At 34.1% G+C, this 26809-nt stretch overlaps 2 long non-coding RNA genes across 3 annotated transcripts in view; one reads left to right on the top strand and one right to left on the bottom strand.

The window, feature by feature from the left end:
• Positions 1-2205, bottom strand: part of LOC123532773 (uncharacterized) — a 39460-nt gene extending 37255 nt beyond the window's left edge. Inside the window, exon 1 of the long non-coding RNA XR_008367859.1 lies at positions 2134-2205. This is a non-coding gene — a long non-coding RNA (uncharacterized LOC123532773). The remainder of the gene's footprint in view (positions 1-2133) is intronic.
• A 7186-nt stretch (positions 2206-9391) lies between these two features.
• LOC123543241 (uncharacterized) lies at positions 9392-26591 on the top strand. Of its 2 annotated transcripts, none has more exons than XR_008367856.1 (7): positions 9392-9476; positions 22470-22606; positions 23985-24098; positions 24371-25229; positions 25750-25892; positions 26198-26337; positions 26457-26591. It is a non-coding gene; the product is annotated as an uncharacterized LOC123543241 (long non-coding RNA). The 2 variants fall into 2 exon arrangements; XR_008367857.1 differs by lacking the exon at positions 9392-9476 and having other exon boundaries at positions 22351-22606; positions 24371-24677; positions 25118-25229.
• The last annotated feature ends 218 nt before the right edge of the window (positions 26592-26809 follow it).

Raw genomic sequence — 26809 nt, 5'->3', positions numbered from 1 at the left:
AAGGGTTAATGGCTTTCTAATGCTCTAAATTTTTGCGCCAGTACATGAATGTAAACATTTTACTGTGCTTTCACTTACAACTTTATAGAAAAATATTAGTTGTAAAAAAATGTTCAAACATCTGCACTAGAAATAAAGTATTAACCCTAAATGTATAGAATAAAGGTATTATCGCACAAGTTTTGGGCAATTGAAAGCCATTGAACCCTTTTTTGTTTTAAACATTGCATTACAACAATTTTTTTTACTTAAAAAATTATGCATCATAAAAATCTGAAAAAGGGAAGTAATTTTAACAAAACTGGAGGCAAGAAAATTATATAATAAATTGACTAAGTTTGAAAGAAATATCTTTATTATTTTTCAAAAAATGTTAGTTTTTATGTAGAAAGCCCGACTGGGCAAAGTTACCAGCCTGATCATTTCATTCTGAAAAAAATCTATAAAGATGATTTTTTTTAGGTACCATCTCTATACCAAGTACCTGCAAGTGCCAGTGATTATATCATTCATGGCCTGAAGGTAAATATTATGGTTTGAAAAGAGTATAAGTTCAAGGGGGTTTGAAAACAGGTATGTTGACTATAAAAGTGTTCTGTAGATAATACACAAATTTGTGCTTTCTAGTTCAACCAATCCTTTTGAAAAGAAAGATATAAAATGTTCTAAAAACACAGCCAAACGGTCTATTACATGCACGGATCCACAGGTGCTAGACACATAACCAAATATTTTACTCATAGGCCTATATATGTATATATGAGACATATATAGGCCTATAAGTAAAATATTTGGTTACGTGTCTAGCACCTGTGCGTGGATTCCAGCCAATTTTCTCAGGAGGGGTCCAACCAAACCCTTACTATGACAAACCAAAGAGCTATAAAAATAAATTGTATTTTATACTTCTTTGGACAAACATGTGTCCTTATACACTAAATAATTTGATGTTTTTTTTGTGGATGTTAGGCATATACAAGTATAATAAAAAAGTAGCTGACCAGCTAGAGGGGCCCAGAGGCATACCCCCTCAACCCTGAAAAATTTTGAAATTCAGCACTTCATTTGGCATTTTCGGAGCATTTAAGGTTCATGTAAAGTGTTTGGACACCACCCCTCGGTGAATTTTGATTTTGGAAATTTATTCTTCGAAGACCGTTTCTATTTATTATAAATACACTGAATTGTTTAGAGGAAGTAGGGAATACATTACACAAAGGTAAGCTTCTTTGAGAATAAGTATTTTGTCTAAAATTGCAGGTACTTCGACCGTCACGGTTCTATTTTGTAGAAAATATCAAACTTTTTTTTCAAAAGTATTTTTTCTTTAAATACGTTTTGTTTGTGTCTGTAACATATTTATCTAGGTACTCCTAGTATTGGAATACAGTTAACTTACATATTTTCTGAAATATAGGAGTCATTTTGACAGCTCTACTTTCACTTTCGTTTTGCAATTTTGAAATGTAGATGTATTGTAGCAATTTTAACTCTGGGAGTACCTGGAGAAATATGTTAGGCACACAATAAGTAAATATCTGATGTCAAAATATTTTTGAAAAAGAAGTTTGATATTTTTTACAAAACCAAATGTGGACAAGCAAAGTACATGTCATAAAAGAGAAATATTGTACCGAGCAAAACAACCTCTCTTGAATGACATGTCTACTCCTTCTGAACGGTTTGGTATACAATGTATGCAAAACAAAGGCCTATGAGGTCTCAAAACATGAAACAAAAATTTACTCGAGGGGCAGTCTCAAACACTTTACATGAACCTTAAGAAAACCTTTTCCACCGCAATTTTATACACAATATACCACTTATTTTCACATTTTTATGAGCTCATCTGGGAAAAATAATAAAATCAAGTTTTCTTTGAGATTATTAACATAATTATCATTCTTTAAATGACGTCGATTCTTCTCTTCTTTCCTTTTTTTTTAGGTTTTTCCAAGGGAGTACTAAACAGCTAAACAATTAAGATTACCCTAAGAACATGAAAAAGTATTTTCTAAAATCAAGGTCTGCAGGTCGGTATGTTGTATGATCGGAATTTCTAACTTTGTTGATTCTAAAAAAGGCATAGCCCCTATAAACCTCAGTACAATGTAAACAAAAATTATTACTTACCCCCACTCGTGCCAAAATTGTCCCAGCAAACAAAGAACGCAAATACAACACAGCCAGAAACTTCTTACCGCCACCATAACTGCAAAAAACTGAACGCAGCGCGGGAAATCATGCTTTTATACTGGATTTTAGCCGTGAGGCCCGTCGGAAGGATTGGGGATTAGCCTTACTTGTATTTGGCTTATCGGGATGACTTAATATTTTATGGTCTGTTATTTTATTGTTGTCGTCCCTCAAAGCGTCCTATTATTTGGACTAATTGGGGATGGAAGGACAGGTTTGATAATAACAAATATTAGAATCCGCACGTTAAGAGTACAAATATGAGGGAACGCCAAATGCATAAGACTTTCAGAATGCTTTCTGTGGACAGTGGTATACTAAGTTATTAGTCCAAATAATTGTACTCGTGAGTTGAATATCGTTATATTTTTTTAACTTGTCGATATCCGCCTCTCTAGGTAGACAACGTAAAATATCAAAATGTAAAATCGATCTACCCGAGGTCTCACTTATCAGACTAACTAAGTTATCATCTCACTTAATATAGAGTTTTAACTGTTGTACTGGTACATTGTATTATGGCGCCCTGACATCCAATTCAAAGTGATACATAACTTACAACTAAATAATAATGATAATAATAACAAAGAGCTATAAAAAATAATTCTTTGATAATAACGATGATGATGATGATGATGATGATGTATTCGTCCTTGTTTTGTCATGGTGTTGCAGTTTGCCAAACTGATGCTTCGATCAAAGATTTTAATAGTGGAAAAATAACATAGGCCCCATCTAATGGTATCCTTATGGTATAGCATTGTATAGTAAGAAAAGAATTTCTTTTTTCTTACTATATAAATGCTATACCATAAGGATGCGTTAGATGGGGCCTGTGAAAAATAATGGGAACGATTTTCCCTGATTTAAGAAAACTGGCGTTTGATCTTGTCCACCATGAATATTACTTGAATAGTTGATATTATACCATTATTCTGGAAATACACCAAGTCATTTCAAGTCTTATCTGAGCAGTGCCAATTTAAACAACATGTCCTTACACCCGAAGAAAAACAAAATGTATAATCGGTTCTTCAATGAAGATGATCTAAAATTAAAGATAAACGACACAAAGCTAGAAAATATGCAAAGAAATAAGGAATTTATACACTTAACTGGCATGCTCAGATAGACAGTGTATGTAAAAGTGGCTCTTCTGAAAAATATTATCTTTTATCTAAACGAAGAAGTAAAATTTCTGTACTATTATGCATATATCCTTCCCATTCTCGATTACTGTTGTACTGTTTTGGGAAAAGATACAAAATGTTATATAATCAAAGTACAAATAATACCAAAAAGAGCGGTCGAGATTATTCTTAACAGACCAATAAGGTCACCTACACTAGAATTTAAAAACAGGGTAAAATGTCGCACAGCAGTGATGGTTAACAAAGCTAGACATATTACATGGTGCCTATCTACATGGCTGAAATATAATAAATGAGTTGCATGATCTACGACCAAAGGGCCAGAAACATCTTATTTCGCGTATAAAACCTCGAAAGATTCGTTCTCGTACTTCAGCGTTACATATTTGGAATAAAATACCTACCAAAGTTAACATTTGTTCATGTTACAGTCCAATGCTGAAACATTATGTTCTTCGCGGTTTTACATATACGCCGTTTACGTTTGTTGCCGTTGTTTCACGTTATTCTCTTTAATTTTCATATATTATGTAAGTATCTGTCGGCATAACTGGGAAGCTTTTTTAATTAATCAATCATTGATGCACTTTTTTATTCTTTATATATATAAAAGTCATTATAGTGTCGGTGGAAACGTTTCTATGACAATACAAACTCAATTTTGTGGAATAATTTTGAAAAAAAGAAAACTCGTAATGTTAGATAAAGTTGTTTGTCATGTTTGATATATTGACAAGGACTCCCTAATTTTCCAAATCTATTCGGTATATAATCATAAAAAAATCTAACTTTTGTTGGAATCGTTGAACGACAAGTAGTGTTATCGAATGTGCCCTACAGTTTACAAACTCGTTAGTTTCTTTTAGAGGGTGTCGAATTGCGTTTTTGTCGATTTCCTCGAATTCAATGTAAAAAAAGATTAATTTCCTACAGACGGGCCTCTTAAATATGTTCACTATTGTTAGTCACTGACCCCTAAGCCTGACGGGTAAAATTTAATCATTTTTCTTTAAATACGTTATTAAACTGTATACAACATACTCATATATTAACAAAATGATTTATAAGTTTTTGTAAACTTGTTTTCTAATCCATTTATATACAAAATTCATGTATATTGTTAGGCCTATATGTGCAGTTTTCTCAATAAATACTGTTTAAACTAATAATATGATTAGCAGATGACGGAGTGGCGCAGTTGGTAGAGCAGTAGGGTTTCTGACCCTAAACAAAACAAGTTCGAATCGCATGGGGGAAATCTTTTTTTAGAGAATTTTTTTTCTCCATCGTTTCCATTCATGTAGTATTCGTTTTTGCTTTCAAATTACCATAATTTGACGAGCTTTATCTACTTTTATCATAATAATAATAATAATAATTACTGTTAATTTAAAGAGGATAACATATTTGGCTACAGCCAGTCTTACATATGGTCCTCTAACATAATAATATATAATTCATCCTAAATACGTCAGAACGATATTTTCACATTTGGCGTTGTTTCGTTCCGTCGTTGTGGCGGGGGCGCCAGAAAGACAGAACGCCAAGACGACGTTTCTTAGGGCGCCGGTTGTAAGTGTCGTTCTTCGTTCTGTCGCGTTGCATTCTTCGTTATATCGTTTTGGCGGGGCGCCATAACGAGGGAACGAAACAACGCCAAAAGAGGAAAACGTCGTTCTGACGGGGGCGCCCGAACGACAGAACGAGACAACGCAAAAAGAGGAAAACTATGACGTACCGTTTGGGTCAAAAGTCTGAAATCGCTCGAGCGATACCATAATACACGGTTAGCGTGTAAATTTACACGCTTACCGTGTATTTCAATCGGTAGATCTATAAAAGTACACGCTCACCGTGTATTTTTACGCGTTTACCGGGTAAAATATACGCTTAGCGTACAAATTTATACGCTTAGCGCGTATCGCTCGCTTGAGTTACACTTTTAAATAAATTAGCCAATCAAAATACTTGTTACAAAGGAAGATATTTATAAAGTTTATGATTAAATTATTACTTTTAAGGAAACATACATAATATTTTCATTATATTACGAAATGTTTTGCCACTGTAAAGATGATTTCAGTCAGGTAATTTATTCTACTGTATATATGCTTTGATTAAAGACATGTATATTTTTATTATATCTTACCTGAAAAGCCTGCTTTACTCTCATTTTCGTCAGAAAAGAACAAGCATTTCAATCTAATTCCACACATCATACACATATAAAACTTGTACTTTACATTTTAAAATGTCATTTGTTATCATATATTTTTTTTTCTACAACTTCAAAATAATATATATATAAATAATAATAGTATTTATTCAAGATATAATAGAGAGGGATCCGATATTGGTATACACCGTGGTACAGTGTTGCAAAGTCTCAGCATCATACTTGTAGAAAATTCATTTTACGTTGGGAACATTTCTTAGACACTTTCATAAATGACTGGATAACGTCTAAGCAAGGTACAACAATTTAATCAGTATGACAAATGTATTTGAGCCGCGCCATGAGAAAACCAACATAGTACGTTTGCGACCAGCATGGATTCAGACCAGCCTGCGCATCAGCCCAGTCTGGTCAGGATCGATGCTGTTCGCTGTCAAAGCCTATTGCAATTAGAGAAACCGTTAGCGAACAACATGGATCCTGATCCAGTCTGCGCGGATGCTGGTCGCAAAACCCAATATGTTGGTTTTCTCATGGTGCGGCTTAGTTGTTGTTATCATTTTACACATTATAGTCTTACGCAGGCTGGTGTAAAAGTATTTGAAATGGATACTTACAATTATGTACAATTTCAGCATGAAAGTTAAAACGTAAAGTTAATGCTCTACAATAGAAACAAGAATTTTCAGGCGTTCGCTATAGAAATACTTTCATTTAATTTAAATATCATGGAATGTTGTAAGATTGTTGGTGACTTCTACAAAATAGTGGTGTTCAGCTGAACCATTACTCATACACTCAGTTTTAAAAAAAGTGTATACATGTTATTCATTTCAATGCTTACATTTTACGTTAAAAGTGGGTCGAGAACATGTAAGGTTTTAATACTTGGAAGAACATTACAATTTATAAATTACTGCATTTCTTTCTTCCTCGTCCTTTTTAAACACGCACATTTCCTGAAAATTTCATTACTTCGCATTGTTTTCATCTCCCAATTTCCCTATTAAATTCACGAAACTTGTGTTTTACTACGAAACGCCATACTTATGCAGTTTCTTGCATTACCTTTTTAATTTTCTTTTTTCAAACTAAATTCATAAAAGTTGTGCAGTTACTTGAATCTCTTTTACTTTGTCGTTTTACAAGTTCGCTCTTTTCCTTCCCTTGAATTGAAAGGCATGCAAATATAAGCATTTATTTTAATCTCCCTTTCTCAAAAAACAAAAAAACAAAATAAACTTGCTTTTCAACAATCTCATTAAATCATTTTTTATTTCTTCCCTCCAATCTATGTTCGCAGTGACTCGAGTATTTATACCTATCACTTCGCTATTTTTACTAGGTCTGTTTAATCCCTTTGCTTTTTTAAAATTCACAATTAATTTAATGAGATATTTTGATTTTGCTGAAATCCCGTATAGTTTTACATTTTTCCACCTATTTCATGCTTGTGAAAAGATTTTGTTTTGTTACAATACATTCCTTTAAAAAAGATCTTCTTTAAAAGTTAATGTATGATCCGCAAGATCTATAATAGGAGTTTGTATGAATTTTACAAAAATCATTAAAATTGGCATTGTATGTTCTGTGCGCCCATAGTAAGTTATAACGTGAAAGACCTCCGAGGCCAAAAGTCGCTGGCTTCGAATCACTTGCCCTCTCAACCTTTCTTTATTTTGACCTAGTATACGCAAATGTCGTACAGCCATGTTGAATTACCTACGAATTAAGAACATCCGAAAATACTTAACAAAAGCAGCCACTGAAATTTAAGTTTTGTCTCTAGTTATTTCACATCTGGATTATTGCAATGTCATATTGTATGGTGTAGCTAACTGTGAGGTTAGAGGTTTGAGGAATGCCATTATGTTGTTACATACAACAAGTGCAAAACATTCAATGATTCATTTCACGTGATAGCTAGTATTCTAAAATCTATAAGACTATACTTTGGAACTTAATGGGCATTTCCTTTTAAAACGATGAAAATGTAGTTACAAAAAGTCTAAATTCGTAAGATATGAATCAAATCAAGGACTGTAACTACATACTGAAGGAAAATAGGCTACCTAATATTTTATCTCTTATGTTTGCATGCTGGATCATTTTCATATCGAAAATGTATCGTCACATAATCGTGTGCAGAAGTCATTACCTGTAAATTACAATGTAATAGAATACAACAAACAAAGTGTGTGACAAATATAGCACAATTGTAAATTTTGACCGCGGGCTAGTGTTCATTCAATCAATGATCTTTTTGAAACCATAATCAGAGTTCTAACTGTATTCAACGTAATCATGTTGTATTGCTGTCTGATGCGTGTCTTGGTGGTATATTTCACCTTTGAGGCCCGTCTTTGCGAGAATCGTATTTCGGAATAAAATTTGAATGCAGAAGTAACTCGATGAATAACAGTAAACTTATTAAATCATTTATTAAAAACATTTACTGATAAACCTAACCCAATCTATGATGGTTACACCCTTATATTTGTGATTCTTTATACCACATTGAACTATATTCATTGAGTAGTCAGTTCCAGTTACACTGAAACTAGAAAGAGTATGTTGTGCACATGCTTGTGTTGCAATACGTTTGAATACAACAATATACATTGCATGTCAAAAGTGCTGATTCCCTCCCTCTGATCTGGAAATCTATTTTAGTTACAGCGATACCAGAAAGTATGAAAACCACTTTGGAAGCATTATATAGATATAGATGCCTGTAGGCACATACATCCTTGAAATGAAATTAAAATAAAATATTCAAAAGAAATTATTAAAAGACTATGCAATTTTCCAAATTAGTTCATTGAAAGGGTGGTAATCACAAAAATACGATTTCATTGGTAATTGCAATTTGAAAAAGACAGTGCACGCAAATGTTTTGTTTTGTTTTTTCTATGGTACAAGCACATGTTAAAAGACGAGCGATGCCGCAACATGGCCCCGACGTGGAAGTTGTTACACATTGCTACTCACGTGGTGTTTATCATTGTATGTCAAAGTCTAAAAAAAAGATATTTTTATGTTGGAAAATTTTGAATTACATTGTCAAAAACATAACTTTTTTTTTAAATCTGTCAAATATGATATGGAGTAAATAAGAAATGCTTAGCAAAACTGACTGTCGGAAATGTCTGGCGAATTTCAAATCATGAAGAAATTATAAGGAAGGAAAACGGCAAATAAAATGCAAGTCGTGGTCACATCGAAGGATACCGTTTTTTTTTGTACTAAGGCGGTAATAAAAACATACCTTAGTTAACAGTATCATCCGTGTTCCCAGTCTTTAGTTAAATGTATTCCAAGTGCGAGTATGTCCCAGGACAGCCAAGCATATATTGTTGGAAAAAATATATGTGTTTTCTCTTGCGATCAAGTTTGCCGATCTCCTCTAAATTGCATATTGTTGATGACCATAACAATGCTGGTCATATGGCGACTTTCCAGCTTAAAGGTGAAAGGAGGCGACTTCCCAGCTTAAAGGTGAAGGGAAAGTCTAGACACTGGGATGGAGGATGGGGGTTAGTACCACCAATATGCCACAAAACATAACTGGATAGGTCGGCTGCAAACAGCAGGTCGCAGCATTAATATGGCTAAACATTCTATGAAACATAATTCAGTATCCTGTCAGATATTGAAAGCATCCCGTCAATTATTTGTAGACACCCCTGAACCTGAAATATATGCACACAATTATTAAACTGGCTCTTATTCTCAGCGAAAACCAAACTCGAACTATACTTCGATTCGGGCCTCACATGTCCAGTATGAAAGCAGTTTTTCCCGCGCCGACTTTCACACTTTGTGTTCAGTTCTAATCGATCATTTGCTTGTATACTTACAGATACACGATGGCGCTTAGACGAGTTTTTTATGTTGCGAAGGTTGTTCTGGCGAAGATCTGGCTGTGGTTTGCTTGCGGAGAGGCGGCGGAGGTAACAGCGGAGGCCGAGGACCTTGTGGGAGGGGGTAAGTTACGTTTTTTTTATGTATGTTTGTACAAGGTATTTCAATGGCATCGACCTCTAAAGAGAAAGAAAAAAAATGAAATTACAAACGTGTGAGGCTTTGTGTTGTCAAAGGGGAAAAGAATTTCAAAGTCACTTTTTTTGGCATTTTCTTCTCAGAAAACATTATCATTGTAGTATGGTTGTGTATGTGGCTCATGAACCACCGCCAGCTGTGTACTAGATACGTTAATAACTTCGACCTATGCCATGGGTGTTACATGTACCAGGTATATGGAGTATATAAAGAACAAATTTATGATAACAATTATTGATTTTGATAACCAGCGGAAATTTGGAGGTATATTCAATTTATTTTCAAGTGGGAGTTAGCCATGAATGGATACATTATTCTAAAGCACTTTGCTTATTAATCTTAACAAAAGGAATAAGGAAAAAAAAGTAGCCACTTATAAAAATTCATTAGTTCTATTTGAAAACTTCTGAGAAACTGGAATGATAAAGTATGGTTCTGCAGTTTGAAACACTGGGGGTGATCATGTACAGATGTAAGGTCATTTATCAGTAAAACAGAATATGTAAAACCAGATCTGACATACAGGAACAAAAATCATTTTATGACATAATGGCAAACTATCAGTAAATCTGTTTAAATGGCAATGTTTGTATCTTTCTGGAGAGAAGATGTGATATCAAAAAGGTTTACACCTTAAATTGATCCAAATGTCTTATAATTAGCTAAAAATATGTGAATTTCTTTAGGTATGGGAAAATATCTAAAAAAAAACAAGCATTCATCATATTATAGACCATGTATTTTTTACAACTGTGGAAATTTCATTGAAATATATATACATTGAACTAAATTTTCTCGCATGAAAATGTTAACAAATTTGTTATTTTCCCATAGGCTGCCATTAGGAAAACTTGTGTGAGGTTCATTTTTTTTCAAATCTGTCTAGCAAAAAGTCAAGCACACAATCCTGTTTTTTTTTTATTAAAAATTTCTACCGTAACTATATTATGAAGTTTTGAAAAATCTGTGTTTAATCTACATTGTAGAAAAAATGATCCACATGTGCAGAACTACTTTAATACCTAGATCTATAAAAGTTAGAGGAAAAATACAAGAAGTCAAATATTTGTTGCTGAAATTAGTTAGACCATTTTTAGCTTGACTATTTGAGGAATAAGGGAGCTATCCTACTCACGTCGGCGTGAGCGTTAGCGTCACACATGCAGATGTTAAAGTTTGCGTAGTCCACCCCAAATATTTTCAAAGTCCATTGAGATATTGCTTCAATATTTTGCATACTTGTTTACCATCATGACCCCAGTCTGTAAAAAGGAGGAGGCAACTCTATCAAGCATTTTGACTGAATTATGGCCCCTTTTCGACTTAGAATATGCTTATTGTAATGTTAAAGTTTTACTCATAGCTTCCCTGGTTAATACTATCAAGCACTGAGATTACAGTCGAGCAAGCTGTCCACTGACAGCTCTTGTTAATGAAATGAAAGTGATTTGCAAAAAAGGTGGAAGTGAGAGTTGAAAATGCTGTTGTCTTTTGTAAAACCAAATTTGCAATGAAATATCATACTATTATGAAAGATATTTTATTTGTGAATACATCTGCATCAGTTTTGACTTTATTTAATAACTAGCAAGAACAATATTTATAAATATTGCAAAACTATTTTATTCCTCGTAGCATCCTGACGTTGTGTGTATCATTCCGTGAGAAAGATTTGGCCATTAATACCGTTGAACAATTTTTGAACAAAACAAAAAATTGCATTTTTCGCAAACGAGCAATAATTTAATCATAACCGCAAGATTCAAACCTGTAAGGCAATAAAAAAGACTAGGCTAGCAAAGAACTGGTCCAGGCATGTGTTTTAAGTTTTAGCTTATTCACCATGGTCATAGGCCTTTGAGAAAAGTTCTAAATAAAAACAACTGAAAAATTACGGTAGAAGACATTTTCTACCTTTATTTGATTTTAGGTAGTTCTGCACGTTTGAATCAAAATTTTTTCTACAATGTAGAATTTGATGTAACCCTGATTTTTCAAAACTTCAGAATATACTTAGAAAATTCAGCAATTAAAAAAGATAGTGTCGTGTGCTTGATTTTTTACTAGACTGATTTGAAAGGTCCGTTTGCTTATTTTTGAGATATTTGACCATAATTAAAGTGAACTGAACGTTTCAAGGTAATTTTAAGACACTATTTTGAATTATTTAACATGTCCGATGTTTTAATATTATTTTTTTAACTAAGAACTATAGTAACAGTGCCATTGTAAAAAATTACTCACGGGTTGCAATTAATTCATAAAATGATTTTCATTTCCGTACGCCAAATCCAGTCTTTATTCTACGTTTTCCGGATAAATGACGTTACACCATCACTTCCGGTTTATCAAACATGCAGAACTACCTTAAATTATTTTCAGATAATTCCATTTTTAGCTCGACTTTTCAAAGAAAAAGTAGAGCTATTGTACTCGCCCCGGCATCGGCGTAGCCGTTGGTTAAAGTTTTTGATAAAGTCAGATATCTCTGATACTATCAAAGCTATTGACTTGAAACTTAAAATAGTTATTTACCATCAAAGTCTACAATAGGAGAAACAATCCCCACAACTCTGATTTGAATTTTGACAGAATTATGCCCCTTTTTAACTTAGAATTTTTGGTTAAAGTTTTTGATCAAGTCAAATATCTCTGTTACTATCAAAGCTATTGACTTGAAACTTATAATAGTTGTTTATCATCAAAATCTACACCAAGAGAAACAATCCACATACTCTGATTTGAATTTTGACAGAATTATGCCCCTTTTTAACTTAGAATTTTTTGTTAAAGTTTTTGATAAAGTCAAATATCTCTGTTACTATCAAAGCTTTTGACTTGAAACTTATAATAGTTGTTTACCATCAAAATCTACACCAAGAGAAACAATCCACATAACTCTGATTTGAATTTTGACAGAATTATGCCCCTTTTTAACTTAGAATTTTTGGTTAAAGTTTTTGATAAAGTAAAATATCTTTGTTACTATCAAAGCTATCGACTTGAAACTTATAATAGTTGTTTACCATCAAAATCTAAACCAAGAGAAACAATCCACATAACTCTGATTTGATTTTTGACAGAATTATGCCCTTTTTAACTTAGAATTTTTTGTTAAATTTTTTGATAAAGTCAAATATCTCTGTTACTATTAAAGCTTTTGACTTGAAACTCAAAATAGTTATTTACTATCAAAATCTACACCAGGAGACACAATTCACATAACTCTGGTTTGAATTTTGACAGAATTATGCCCCTTTCTAACTTAGAATTTTTGGTTAAAGTTTTTGATAAAATCAAATATCTCTGTTACTATCAAAGCTTTTGACTTGAAACTTACAATACTTGTTTACCATCAAAGTCTACACCAGGAGAAACAATCCACATAACTCTGATTTGAATTTTGACAGAATTATGTCCCTTTTTAACTTAGATTTTTTTTGTTAATTTTTTTGATAAAGTCAAATATCTCTGTTACTATCAAAGCTTTCGACTTGAAACCCAAAATATTTATTTACTATCAAAGTCTACACCAGGAGACACTATTCCCGTAACTTTGATTTGAATTTTGACAGATATGTCCTTTTTTAACTTGGATTTTTTTTTTTACTGGCAAAGCTCTTATTCAGAGTCAAGCACTGAGAAAAGTTTAGCGCGCTGTGTTATGGACAGCTCTTGTTAGCATATCTAGTTTTTTAAAAAAAATCAACGAGGTATAATTTTTGTCATTTGATTGTCAGAGTTTGTTTACATTTTTGTTTAGCTCTGCCTTTCCTCAAAACCGTAAGAGCTTGTAACAGCTTTGAAACTTAACACACTTGTTTGTCATCATTAGATGACTTAGTAGACCAATAACCATAACTCTGATTTGCATTTTATCAAAATTATGGCCCTTTTTGTACTAAGAAAATTTGAGTTTCTTGGTTAATTTTTAGCTCAACTTTTCGAAGAAAAAGTAGATCTATTGTACTCCCCCACAGCAATGGCGTCGGCATTGCCATTGGTTAAAGCTTTAACTTTATAAAGTCAAATATCTCTGTTACTATCAAAGCTATTGACTTGAAACTTAAAATACTTATTTATTATTAAAGTCTACACCAGGAAAAACAATACCCATTATGGGCATAACTCTGATTTGAATTTTGACAGAATTATGCTCCTTTTTAACTTAGAATGTTTCGGTTCAAGTTTTTGATAAAGTCAATTATCTCTGTAACTTTTAAAGCTTTTGACTTGAAACTTAAAATAATTATTTACTATCCAAGTCTACACCAGGAGAAAAAAAACATGCATAACTCTGATTTGAATTCTGAGAGAGCTATGTTTTTTCTTGATTTCTAATAGAATTTTTTGGTTAAAGTTTTATAAAGATTTTACAAGCAAAGCTCAAATTCAGGGTCAAGCACTGAGAAAAGTTGAGCGCGCTGTCTTATTGACAGCTCTTGTATTGTTTAGGCCCACCTTTTCTCAAAATCTATGAGCTACAGTTTTGAAATTTTGTACACTTATCTGTCATCATTAGATGACTTAGTTGGCCAAGAACCATAATTCTAGTTTGCATTTTGTAAAAATTATGGCCCTTTTTGTACTTATAAAATTTGAGGTTGAGGTGTTCTTGTTTTCATCATATGTAAAATTGTTTTTGATACAAACTCATCTTAACAAACCTTAAAGAAATAAGATATGGTTGATTACATTTGAAACACATTCGTGTCCTTCGAGTGTTTGGCATTGCTCATGTACTATTTCTGACAGGCCCATGTAATTCTTACAAAAATGGAAATTACTAAGCCGCTATTGATATCCATGTTTAAACTGATTCAGCAATGAATACTAAGTAATGCTTTTTAATCACAAAATTGTCAGCTTGTGGCGATGCAAAGATCTTTCAATAGCATTGATACATTTCAAATCCTATCTTGAAAATGCTGTAGTTAATTTTGACTTGCATTTTGCATTGGTTTTTAGCTTGATTATTCGAAGAATAAGGAGAGCTATCCTACTCAGCACAGCATTGGGTCAGTGTTAGCATATGACCTGTCACATTTGATTAAGACTTTTGTACCAATCCACATTTTGATAAATTTTATTTACCTGTTGACATACATGTATAGCTTTGAAACTTTTAACACTTGTGTACCATCACCATGTCCAGTTTTAGGCAAGATTCCATAAGGATTTTTCTGAACTATGGCCCCTTTAAAGGCACTGACCTCCAGATTTGGCTAAAATAATCTTTCGTTCAAATTGAAGTTTGGTATAATATGAACATTAGAATATGAATTTTTGTTTCTAAAATATTTCAAAAATTCCAAATCAAGCTAAAAAAATGACCTCATCGGGAAATAATGAACCCCGACCACCACGGCAATAAAAGACATTTTCCTGTCGCCGTAACCAATAGCACTATAGCTGAAGTAGTAAATAATGACTTCGAAATATAGATATTTATAAATCGAGACAGTTTACCTGGAGTAAAAGCTTGACAGACGCTTTTCGATATACATTGTAAAAAGTAGTAAAAACAGCAAATTCTCATGTGTTTCCGTAACATAAAGTTTGTCAGTTAAATTAAGTTTTAAAGCCTTCTTAAGAAATATAGCATTTATTTCAAGATGTCTAAAGAAAAATTTTTTTTTTTTTGTTGTCGAATGATCTGGAGGCATGCCGCTTTAAACATTTTTTCTACAATGTAGAATTTGATTAAACTCTGATTTTTCAAAACTTCAGAATATACCTAGAAAATTCAGCAAATAAAAAAGATAGCATCTTATGCGTGTGCTTGATTTTTTGCTAGACTGATTTGAAAAAATTAGACCGCACACAATTTTTCATAATGGAAGTCTATGGGAAAGTCGTAACTTTCATAACATTTTCGTGAATAGAAATTTCTCTACAATGTAGAATTTAATGAAACTTCCCACAGTTGTAAATAAACATATGACCTGTAATGTGCTGAAATAAAATGTATAGGTCCATTTGCTTAATTTTGAGATATTTGACCTTGATTTAAGTGAACCGCACCTTCTTCACTGTCATGATCTGACAAGCACCAAGCAGGTCCCATATCTCTACTTATTTTTCAAAATTATGCCCCGTTTTCCACTTAGCAGTCCATCTGTCTGTCCGTTAGCAATTTCATGTCCGCTCTGTAACTCTTGAACCCCAAGAAAAACCACACCAAGACGACAAGCAGTCGAGTGCATGTTTTAAATGTCTCCATTCAAGGTCAAGGTCACACTTAGGGGTCAAAGGTCATATCAGTTTGTTTCGTGTCCGCTCTGTAACTCTTGAACTGCTTGAAGGATTTCAAAGAAACTTGGCACAATTTATGTTCACCACGCCAAGAAGACATGCAGAGCACATGTTTCGGATGACTCGCTTCAAGGTCAAAGTCACACTTGGGGGTGAAAGGTCATATATGAATTTGCTTGGTGTATATTGCTCTGCATTGCAGTAGTCTTGTTTTTATTTAACAGATCCCTTTTTAGCTTGACTATACGAAGAATAGGGGAGCTGTCCTACTCGCCCCGGCGTCTGCGTGAGCGTTAGCGTGAGCGTCACACAAATGTTAAAGTTTGTGTACCACCCCAAATATTTTCAAAGTCCATTGAGATATTGCTTTCATATTTTGCATACTTGTTTACCATCATGACCCCAGTCTGTAAAAAGGAGGAGGCAACTCTATCTAGCATGTTGACTGAATTATGGCCCCTTTTTGACTTAGAATAAATGTATAAGTTTGTGTACCACCCCAAATATTTTCAAAGTCCATTGAGATATTGCTTTCATATTTTGCATACTTGTTTACCATCATGACCCCAGTCTGTAAAAAGGAGGAGACAACTCTTTCAAGCATTTTGACTGAATTATGGCCCCTTTTCGACATAGCAGTCCATCTGTCTGTCCGTTAGCAATTTCATGTCCGCTCTGTAACTCTTGAACCCCAAGAAAAACCACACCAAGACGACAAGCAGTCGAGTGCATGTTTTAAATGTCTCCATTCAAGGTTAAGGTCACACTTAGGGGTCAAAGGTCATATCAGTTTGTTTCGTGTCCGCTCTGTAACTCTTGAACTGCTTGAAGGATTTCAAAGAAACTTGGCACAATTTATGTTCACCACGCCAAGAAGACATGCAGAGCACATGTTTCGGATGACTCGCTTCAAGGTCAAAGTCACACTTGGGGGTGAAAGGTCATATATGACTTTGCTTGGTGTATATTGCTCTGCATTGCAGTAGTCTTGTTTTTATTTAACAGATCCCTTTTTAGCTTGACTATACGAAGAATAGGGGAGCTGTCCTACTCGCCCCGGCGTCTGCGTGAGCGTTAGCGTGAGCGTCACACAAATGTTAAAGTTTGTGTACCACCCCAAATATTTTCAAAGTCCATTGAGATATTGCTTTCATATTTTGCATACTTGTTTACCATCATGACCCCAGTCTGTAAAAAGGAGGAGGCAACTCTATCTAGCATATTGACTGAATTATGGCCCCTTTTTGACTTAGAATAAATGTATAAGTTTGTGTACCACCCCAAATATTTTCAAAGTCCATTGAGATATTGCTTTCATATTTTGCATACTTGTTTACCATCATGACCCCAGTCTGTAAAAAGGAGGAGACAACTCTTTCAAGCATTTTGACTGAATTATGGCCCCTTTTCGACTTAGAATAAATGTTAAAGTTTGCATACCACCCCAAATATTTTCAAAGTCCATTGAGATATTGCTTTCATATTTTGCATACTTGTTTATCATCATGACCCCAGTCTGTAAAAAGAAGGAGGCAACTTTATCAAGCATTTTGACTGAATTATGGCCCCTTTTCGACTTAGAATAAATGTTAAAAGTTTGCATACCACCCCAAATATTTTCAAAGTCCATTGAGATATTGCTTTCATATTTTGCATACTTGTTTACCATCATGACCCCAGTCTGTAAAAAGGAGGAGGCAACTCTATCAAGCATTTTGACTGAATTATGGCCCCTTTCCGACTTAGAATATGCTTATTGTAATGTTAAAGTTTTACTCATTGCTTATATTATACTTCAAGCACTGAGAATAGTCGAGCGCGCTGTCCACTGACAGCTCTTGTTTGTTCACTTACTATAATTTTTTTTTTAAATACTTCCCTTTTATGTTACTATAAATAGCTTATTTTAAAACTTTTCTATTATTGGTCGTAGGGAAAAACAAAAGCCACTTTTCTGTGGTACAATATTGATGGTACCTCCAATTTTTAGGTGTATTTTAACATACCTGTACCCAGTAAGGATTTTTTTGTGGACTTTGATTTTTTTTTTTTAATTTCTTCACTTTGTTGTTCCTGTCCTTTGGGCTTCAACAGTCAAGTTCTTTAAATTTTGATCCCATCCTCTGATGTAATACTTTGAGCATATATTGCCCTGCTTGGTGGAGCTCTTGTTCGATTTATTTGTATTCATTCATTTGACAAGGCTGTTGAATAGTCGAGAGTTGCTGTCCTCCAACAGCTCTTGTTTTTCATGATTCTAAACAATTTATATTGTAAGAGTTGTGTGCAAAAACACATTTTTAGCAACATAAAATAAGTAAATCTACACTTAGTTTTTTTTTTTTAATTTGCAATACAATAAGTAGTTCTTGTTTGAAACACGATCAAATGATTAATGTGATGATTATGAATGCTAATTGTGCAAGACTATATGTATATATCACAGATGCTACAGTTCTGAAACTTTTTAATTGGCACTGACTTTTCTTATTGAATATTTTATAGTTTAATTAAGTTTTGCAAATTAGGAGTTGTATTATAATTATAGATAACACGGTCGTTAATTGGCACAATTGATAACTTGCTAGTCGCTAATCTCCCGCAGCATAGATTGCAAATTCTGTAACTATGGTAGCGCTGTTTGACATGTGTAGGTTTCACATGTAAGAACAAAGTAATATACTAGATCTATTCATGTGGAAATTATGATTTTTTTTTTTTCAAAAAATTGAAAATGCACAAATTTACGTCCCCACGAAACAACCATTTTGGCCAAAACCACGAAATTTCTTGCCAATGAAATTAAATAATTAATTAAATTTATAAGACTTCTTAATGTGGATCATTCAAGATTTAATTTTTCATTGTTCATGGCAATTCACACCTGTTGTATACTGAATTACCAAAATTATATTACAATGATACCCTTATTACTACACCTGTAATAAAACCAAGTACATTATGTATATATGTTATATGTGGTACACATAAAAAACAAAGACAAATATCAAACAGGGAATGCCGCATACCAAAAACGAAGCCTCCCCAAAACGAAACCCACAGCAAGCAGATGCGTACACCACAAACACACACACACACACACACATACACGCGCACACACACAAAGCCAACACATAAGGACAAAACGAACAAACAAAGGAACACAGTGGGGCACCGCCTTGGAACGGTCAGTGGCAAAAACACCACTGGGGAGCTTAAACCGGTTTATGGTGTGCACCCAACCTCACTCTTACCCCCACCATGTTCCAAAGACACGGGACAGTGTAAATAAAAGTTATCCCCTCCAGGTGAATCTCTAACACACGTAATGGAAACAAAAAACCTGGTACACATTGACTTCTACCCAGCAATCTGGAACTGTTTATCTTAGTCGCAAAATGAAGTTGGCATTAGTATATTGTTGGAACTTTCATCAGAGTTTCATGCTTGAATAGTTTTCCTGACTTCACAATATTATAACTATGTTTGTACCTTGTAAGTTTTACTGTCATTCCAAGTGAAACTCTGACATATTTCTACTAGTATACATCGTCAACAATTGGACATGCACAATACTCAGTCTCATGTCCAATTACTATTTCTAATTTGACTATTGAAGAATAGAGTATTCCAGAAAAAAATCATTTAATAAGCTGTGTCAGGTATTGGGATGGGGTAGAAAGGTCATTAACTTAAAATGTAGGACAAGAAAGCAAATAATTTATAAAAAAAACCCAAAAAACAAAGTAATAATCTTAACAAGAGAAACCAAACAATAAAGTCAGGGGAAAAAGCATGCTGTGTCAACCTGTACAAGGGTGTGTACATATATTTTTAAAAAAAAATATTTCAGTTGTCTTTGACAGTAAATATATCTGGGATTTTAATGAAATAAAGTGATATTGTATGTATTGTGTAGTTAGTACTTGAAGCAAACTTATAAATGTTCTTTTTTCTATTTTCAGGTGTGGAGGACTTGTTTCCTACTGAGGTCTTCACGGGTGAGCCACAGTCCTGTGGTGAGGAGGTCGTGATGGTTGAAGATGAGACTGAGTCATTGGACGAGGTCAGGTCTGTCAACCAGGTGCCAGAGGTAGACCCTGTGGTACCAGCCCGTAGGACTGTTCTTGGGGAACGGGAAGATCCTCAGTTTGCTGAGTTGGCTCAGCCTGAGGCAGGACCAGTGGAGGTCCCTGTACCAGAGATGGCACTGGTTCTTCCTGAAGTGGGTCCTGATTTTCCAGTTGCTGATCTGGTTCTTCCAGATCTTCATCAGGGTCTTGATGAAGAGGTTATCCCTACTGTTGTTGTACCGGCACCAGCTCCTCGCCGGTTTTCCCGTAGGACACGCTGACCTCCTGAACGCCTTCAGGTAATTTGGGGTACCAAGAGGTATTAGAATTTCTCTTCTTCATTAAAACTTCAATCATTTAAAGGGGCTCTTGGTACTTTTTTCTTACATTACCGGTAGTTTTTTTTTGCCCTTCCCTAAGGTCCTTGATTTTTTTCAAGTTTTTTAGAGGTCCAGGCCTCCAAAGTTTTAAAAATATTATTATTAAGAGTGTGGTTAAGTGTGAAATAAAACAGGTGGACACTAGTATGAAGATAAGTCATTTCAGTTATGTATGGTGGTAACCAGTAAAAGATATTTCATAAATATATATAAAAAATATACGACAGTAACCAGAACAGTCATTTCAATTATGTATGACGGTAACCATATAGGTCATTTCAATTTTGAATGATGGTAACCAGAACATGTATGATGGTAACCAGAATAGTCATTTCAGTTATATATAATGGTAACCAGAACAGTCATCCCAATTATATGTAATGGTAACCAGAACATGTATGACGGTTACCAGACCAGTCATTTCAATTATATGTAATGGTAACCAGAACAGTCATTTCAATTACTTATGACTGTAACCAGAACATGTATGACAGTAACCAGAACAGTCATTTCAATTATGTATGACTGTACCAAAACAGTCATTTCAATTACGTATGACAGTAACCAGAACAGTCATTTCAACTATGTATGATGGTAACTAGTAGTCATTTCAATTACGTATAATGGTTACCAGAACAGTTCTTTCCATTATGTATAATGTTTACCAGAACAATCAATTCAATTATGTATGACAGTAACCAGAACAGTAATTTTAACTATGTATAATGGTTACCAGAACAGTCATTTCAATTATGTATGACAGTAACTAGAACAGTCATTTCCATTATGTATAATGGTTACCAGAACCATAACCAGAACAGTCATTTCGATTATGTATAATGGTTACCATTTCATATACGTATGACAGTAACCAGAACAGTCATTTCAACTATGTATAATGTTTTCCAGAACAGTCATTTCAATTACGTATGACAGTAACTAGAACAGTCATTTCCATTATGTATAATGGTTACCAGAACAGTCGTTTCATATATGTATGACAGTAACTATAGAACATGAATGATGGTAACCAGAACAGTCATTTCAATTATGTATGACAATAGCCAGAATAGTCATTTTAAATATGTATGACGGTTACCAGAATAGTCATTTCAATTATGTATAATGGTAACCAGAACAGTCATTTCAATTATGTCTGACAGTAACCAGAACAGTCATTCCATTAATGTATGACGGTGACCAGAACATTAATTTTAATTATGATGGTAACAACCATACATAACTGAAATAACTCATCTTCTTACTGGTGTCCATAGTAATTATAACAGTCATGTATGAAGGTAACCAGAACAGTTATTTCAGTTATGTAACTATAGTAACCAGAACATTGTATGACAGTAACCAGAACAGTTATTTCAGTTATGTATGAAGGTAACTAGAACATGTACGACAGTAACCAGAACGTGTATGATGATAACTGGAGCAGTTATTTCAGTAATGTACGACGGTAACCAGAACATGTATGACAGTAACCAGAACAGTTAATTATTTCAGTTACGTAACTATGATGGTAACCAGAACAAGAGACTTTTAGTTAACAAATACAAATTTGAAACTGGATTTTAAAATATGAATTCTTTGCTGAAAAGTCATTTCCTTGTGTGAAGTTGGGGGACTTCACATAAAGAAAAAATCTTTTTAGTAGTTTGGCTCAAGAGGTGTTATGCAATACATTGCTGTACACTTCTAAACTTGTCCAGGTTCATTTTTGCATTTGATAACAATCTGCATTGCATTAACAAGCAGGCATGATGGTCACAGAGGTCGTCAAGTTTTATTGTCTGGAAGTTGCATGTAGTGCAGAAAATCCATTTGTAAATGTGACTGTAATTGTTGTTATATAACTTGTTGTAACATAACAATAAAATACTAGTAATGTACCATTGTGCAATTTGTATTAATTCTTTTAACTTTTTTTGTGTATTTCAGTATGTTGCTTTTAACAGATCGCAATATTCTCCGATTCCGCTCGTGTCGTCTTCCTGCCCTCGTTTCGTGTGATTTTCCGGATGTTCGCGTTTTTTTTCGTTTTAAAAAAGCTGTGATATCAGCAACAGCAATAAGCTGTTAAAACTAATAAGCTGTGATATCAGCAACAGCAAATAAGCTGTGATATGTTTAAGTTTTGTGTTTGTAAATATTTTTACTGTTACAGTTATAATTAAAAGTAAAGAGTTCAGTTGTCAGCTGTGGACCTGTTGGCTTTGAAGAATGTGAGATTGAAGAATGTGTTACATCACTTTGCAGCAATTGTGGACAGAGCTAAGATGGCAGTTACTACAAGTACTGAAGGTAAGGTATGCATATAAGTCTTCTTTTTAGCTCATCTGATTTTTTGAAAAAAAATGATGAGTTATTGTCATCACTTGAGCGTCGGCGTCGGCGTCTGCGTCTGCGTCGGCGTTGCCTGGTTAAGTTTTATGTTAAGGTCAGCTTTTCTCCTAAACTATCAAAGCTATTGCTTTGAAACTTGGAATACTTGTTCACCATCATAAGCTGACCCTGTATAGCAAGAAACATAACTCCATCTTGCTTTTTGCAAGATTTATGGCCCCTTTTGTACTTAGAAAATATCAGATTTCTTCGTTAAGTTTTATGTTTAGGTCAACTTTTCTCCTAAACTATCAAAGCTTTTGCTTTGAAACTTGGAATACTTGTTCACCATCATAAGCAGACCCTGTACATCAAGAAACATAACTCCATCTTGCTTTCTGCAAGAATTATTGCCCCTTTTGGACTTAGAAAATCAGTTTTCTTGGTTAATTTTTATGTTTAGGTCAGCTTTTATCCTAAACTATCAAAGCTATTCCTTTAAAACTTGCAACACTTGTTCACCATCATAAGCTGACCCTGTACAGCAAGAAACATAACTCCATCCTGCTTTTTGCAAGATTTATGGCCCCTTTTGGACTTAGAAAATATCAGATTTCTTGGTTAAGTTTTATGTTTAGGTCAACTTTTTCTCTTAAACTATCAAAGCTATTGCTTTAAAACTTGCAACTCTTGTTCACCATCATAAGCTGACCCTGTACAGCAAGCAACATAACTCCATCCTGCTTTTTGCAATAATAATTGCCCCTTTTGGACTTAGAAAAATCATTTTCTTGGTTGAATATTATGTTTAAGTCAACTTTTCTCATAAACTATCAAAGCTATTGCTTTAAAACTTGCAACAGTTTTTCACCATCATAAGTGGACACTGTACATCAAGAAACATAACTCTATCCTGCTTTTTGCAAGAGTGATGGCCCTTTTTAGACTTAGAAAATCATGGGTAGGACAATATTTCTATTATACAAAAAAAATCAGATGAGCGTCAGCACCCGCAAGGCGGTGCTCTTGTTTAAAATATAATACTGATTCCTACAATGGTTATAATTCTGTTGTGTGTTTTTGGACGAGCTTGCTACCTTACCATCCACATTGACTGCAACCATGTCTCGGGTCTCTGTCATTCCAACTTTTTGCTTCAAAATTATTTGGACTTTTTGGCTTAATTGTGTAGAGGTAAATTTTCTTTACCACTTGTAACAGCATGCCTGGTGACATGCTGGGTGTCTATACTCTACATTATAAGCTAAAGGAAATGCTGTGCCTGAAAGGGGGGATAGACCTTTCTTAAACCTAAATACTGACTGACTGAGTATCTTCAAACTTCTAAATATTTCAGGGAAATGTGGACGAGAGGGATTAAAAATGCAGGTGAGAATAGAATGGACAAACAGATGTCATGTTGGTCAGAATGAGGTTGACCGATGCAAAGCAAAACAAGAACCATAAGATGGTAGGTGTATATATTTGCATGTTTAGGGAGTATTTTCTAATTTCTTGATATTTCAGGGATTCTAACTTCTAAATATTTCAGGCAAAATGTGGACAAGTAGGGATAATGATTTACATGATTCCTTTGACTATACAGGAGAGAATGGAATGGACAAGCAGGTGACATACTGGTTAGAAGGAAGCTTACAGATAAAAATGTGAACAAAACCATGAGATCGTTGGTATATGTATTTGCAAATTTAGCAAGTATTTTCTGTATTTTGATTATTTCAGTAAAATATGGACGAGGAGGGATGATGATTCACAAGACTGCTTTGAAGATACAGGAGAGAATGGAATGGACAAATAGATGATATGCTGGCCAGAATGACACTGACAGATGAAAAGCGTAAACAAGAACAATAAGATGGTGGGTATGTATAGTTGCAAATTAACAGAGTATTTTCTAACTTCTAAATATTTCAGGGAAAGGTGGATGAAAGAGATTAATGAAGCAGGAGAAAATAGAATGGACAAACAGATGACATGCTGGTCAGAATGAGACTGACAGATGAAAAGCCTATACAAGAACAATCAGATGGTGGGTATAAAAAGTTGCAAATTATGGGAGTATTTTCTAACTTCAAAATATTTCTGGGTCATGTGAAGGAGAGAGATCAACAATGCAGGTGAGAATGGAATGGACAAAAGGACGACATGCTGGTCAAATAAAATAAAGTTGACTGAACAAACCATGAGATGGTAGGTATATATAATTGCAAATTTAGGGAGTATTATCTAACTTCTTAATATATTGTATATCAGGGATTCTAAATTCTTAATATTTCAGAGAAATTTGGACGAGTAGGGATGATGATTTGCATGATTCCTTTGACAATACAGGAGAGAATCGAATGGACAAACAGATGACAGTCTGGTCAGAATGAAGTTTACAGATGAAAATGTGAACAAGAACCATGAGAAGGTGGGTTTATGTATTTGCAATTTAAGTGAATATTTTCTAACTTCTAAATATTTCAGGGAAATGTGGACGAGAGAGATTAACAAAGCAGGAGAGAATGGAATTGACAAATAGATGACATGCTGGTCAGAATGAGGTTGACAGATGAAAAGCATAAACAAGAACCATGAGGTGATGTATATAATTTTAAATTTAGGGAGTATTTTCTGATTTCTAAATATTATAGGGATTCTAAATTCTTATTGCTTCAGAGAAATGTCGATGAGTAGGGATAATGATTTAATTGATTCCTTTGACGATACATGGGAGAATGGAATGAACAAGCAGGTGACATGCTGGTCAGAATGAAACTGACAAGATGAAAAATGTAAACAAGAACCAGGAGATGGTGGGTATATATACATGTAATTGCAAATTAAGGGAGTATTTGCTAACTTTTTTATTTTCAGGGACTCTGAATTCTTAATATTTCAGAGAAATGTGGACAGGTAGAGATAATGATTTGCATGATTCCTTTGACATTACAGGAGAGAATCGAACGGACAGGCAGATGACATTCTGGTCAGAATGAAGCTGACAAGATGAAAATGTGAACAAGAACCATGAGTTGGTGGGTATATATAATTGCAAATTTAGGGAGTATTTGCTAACCTTTTAATATTTCAGGGATTCTAAATTCTGAATATTTCAGGGAAATGAGGACGAGTAGGGTTATTGATGTCATGATTCCATTTACAGTACAGGAGAGAATGGAATGGAATGGACAAGCAAATTACATGCTGGTCAGAATGAAGCTGGCAGATGAAAATGTGAACAAGAACCATGAGATGGTGGGTATGTATAATTGCAAATTTATGGAGTATTTGCTAACTTCTTTTAATATTTCAGGGATTCTAAATTCTTAATATTTCAGGGAAATGTGGACGAGTAGGGATAATGATTTCATTATTCCAATTACAGTGCAGGAGGGAATAGAATGGACAAGTAGGTGACATGCTGCTCAGAACGAACTTACAAGATGAAAAATGTAAACAAGAACCAGGAGATGGTGGGTATATAATTATACACGTAATTGCAAATTAAGGGAGTATTTGTTAACTTTTTTATTTTTCAGGGACTCTAAATTCTTAATATTTCAGGGAAATGTAGACGAGTAGGGACAATGATATGCATGATTCCTTCGACAGTACAGAAGAGAATGGAATGGATAAACAGGTGACATGCTGGTCAGAATAAATCTGGCAGATGAAAACAGTCAACAAGAACAATGAGATGGTGGGTATGTATAATTGTAAATTTATGGAGTATTAAAAATTTTGTTAACTTTTTGATATTTCAGGGATTCTAAATTCTTAATATTTCAGAGAAATGTGGACTGATAGGGATAATGTTTTGCAGGATTCCTTTGACAGTACAGGAGAGAATTGAATGGACAAACAGATGACAGTCTGGTCAGAATGAAGCTGGCAGATGAAAATGTGAACAAGAACCATGAGATGGTGGGTATGTATAATTGCAAATTTAGGGAGTATTTGCTAACTTTTTATATTCAGGGATTCTAAATTCTTAATAATAAATCGCCATAATGATGAACCTATCATGTGTCAGTGTGACGTATAAATGCCAAAAAAACAATTTATTTAATAATTTTTCAGGAAATTCTTGACAAGTAGGGAATTTTGATTTGCATGATTCCTTTACAGTACAGGAGAGAATGGAACAGGACAAGCAGTGACATGTTGGTCAGAATG

The sequence above is a fragment of the Mercenaria mercenaria genome, chromosome 16 (assembly GCF_021730395.1).
Source record: "Mercenaria mercenaria strain notata chromosome 16, MADL_Memer_1, whole genome shotgun sequence".
NCBI lineage: Eukaryota > Metazoa > Mollusca > Bivalvia > Venerida > Veneridae > Mercenaria > Mercenaria mercenaria.
The sequence above is the reverse complement of the archived record's forward strand: the minus strand, read 5'-3'. Positions and strand labels throughout refer to the sequence as shown.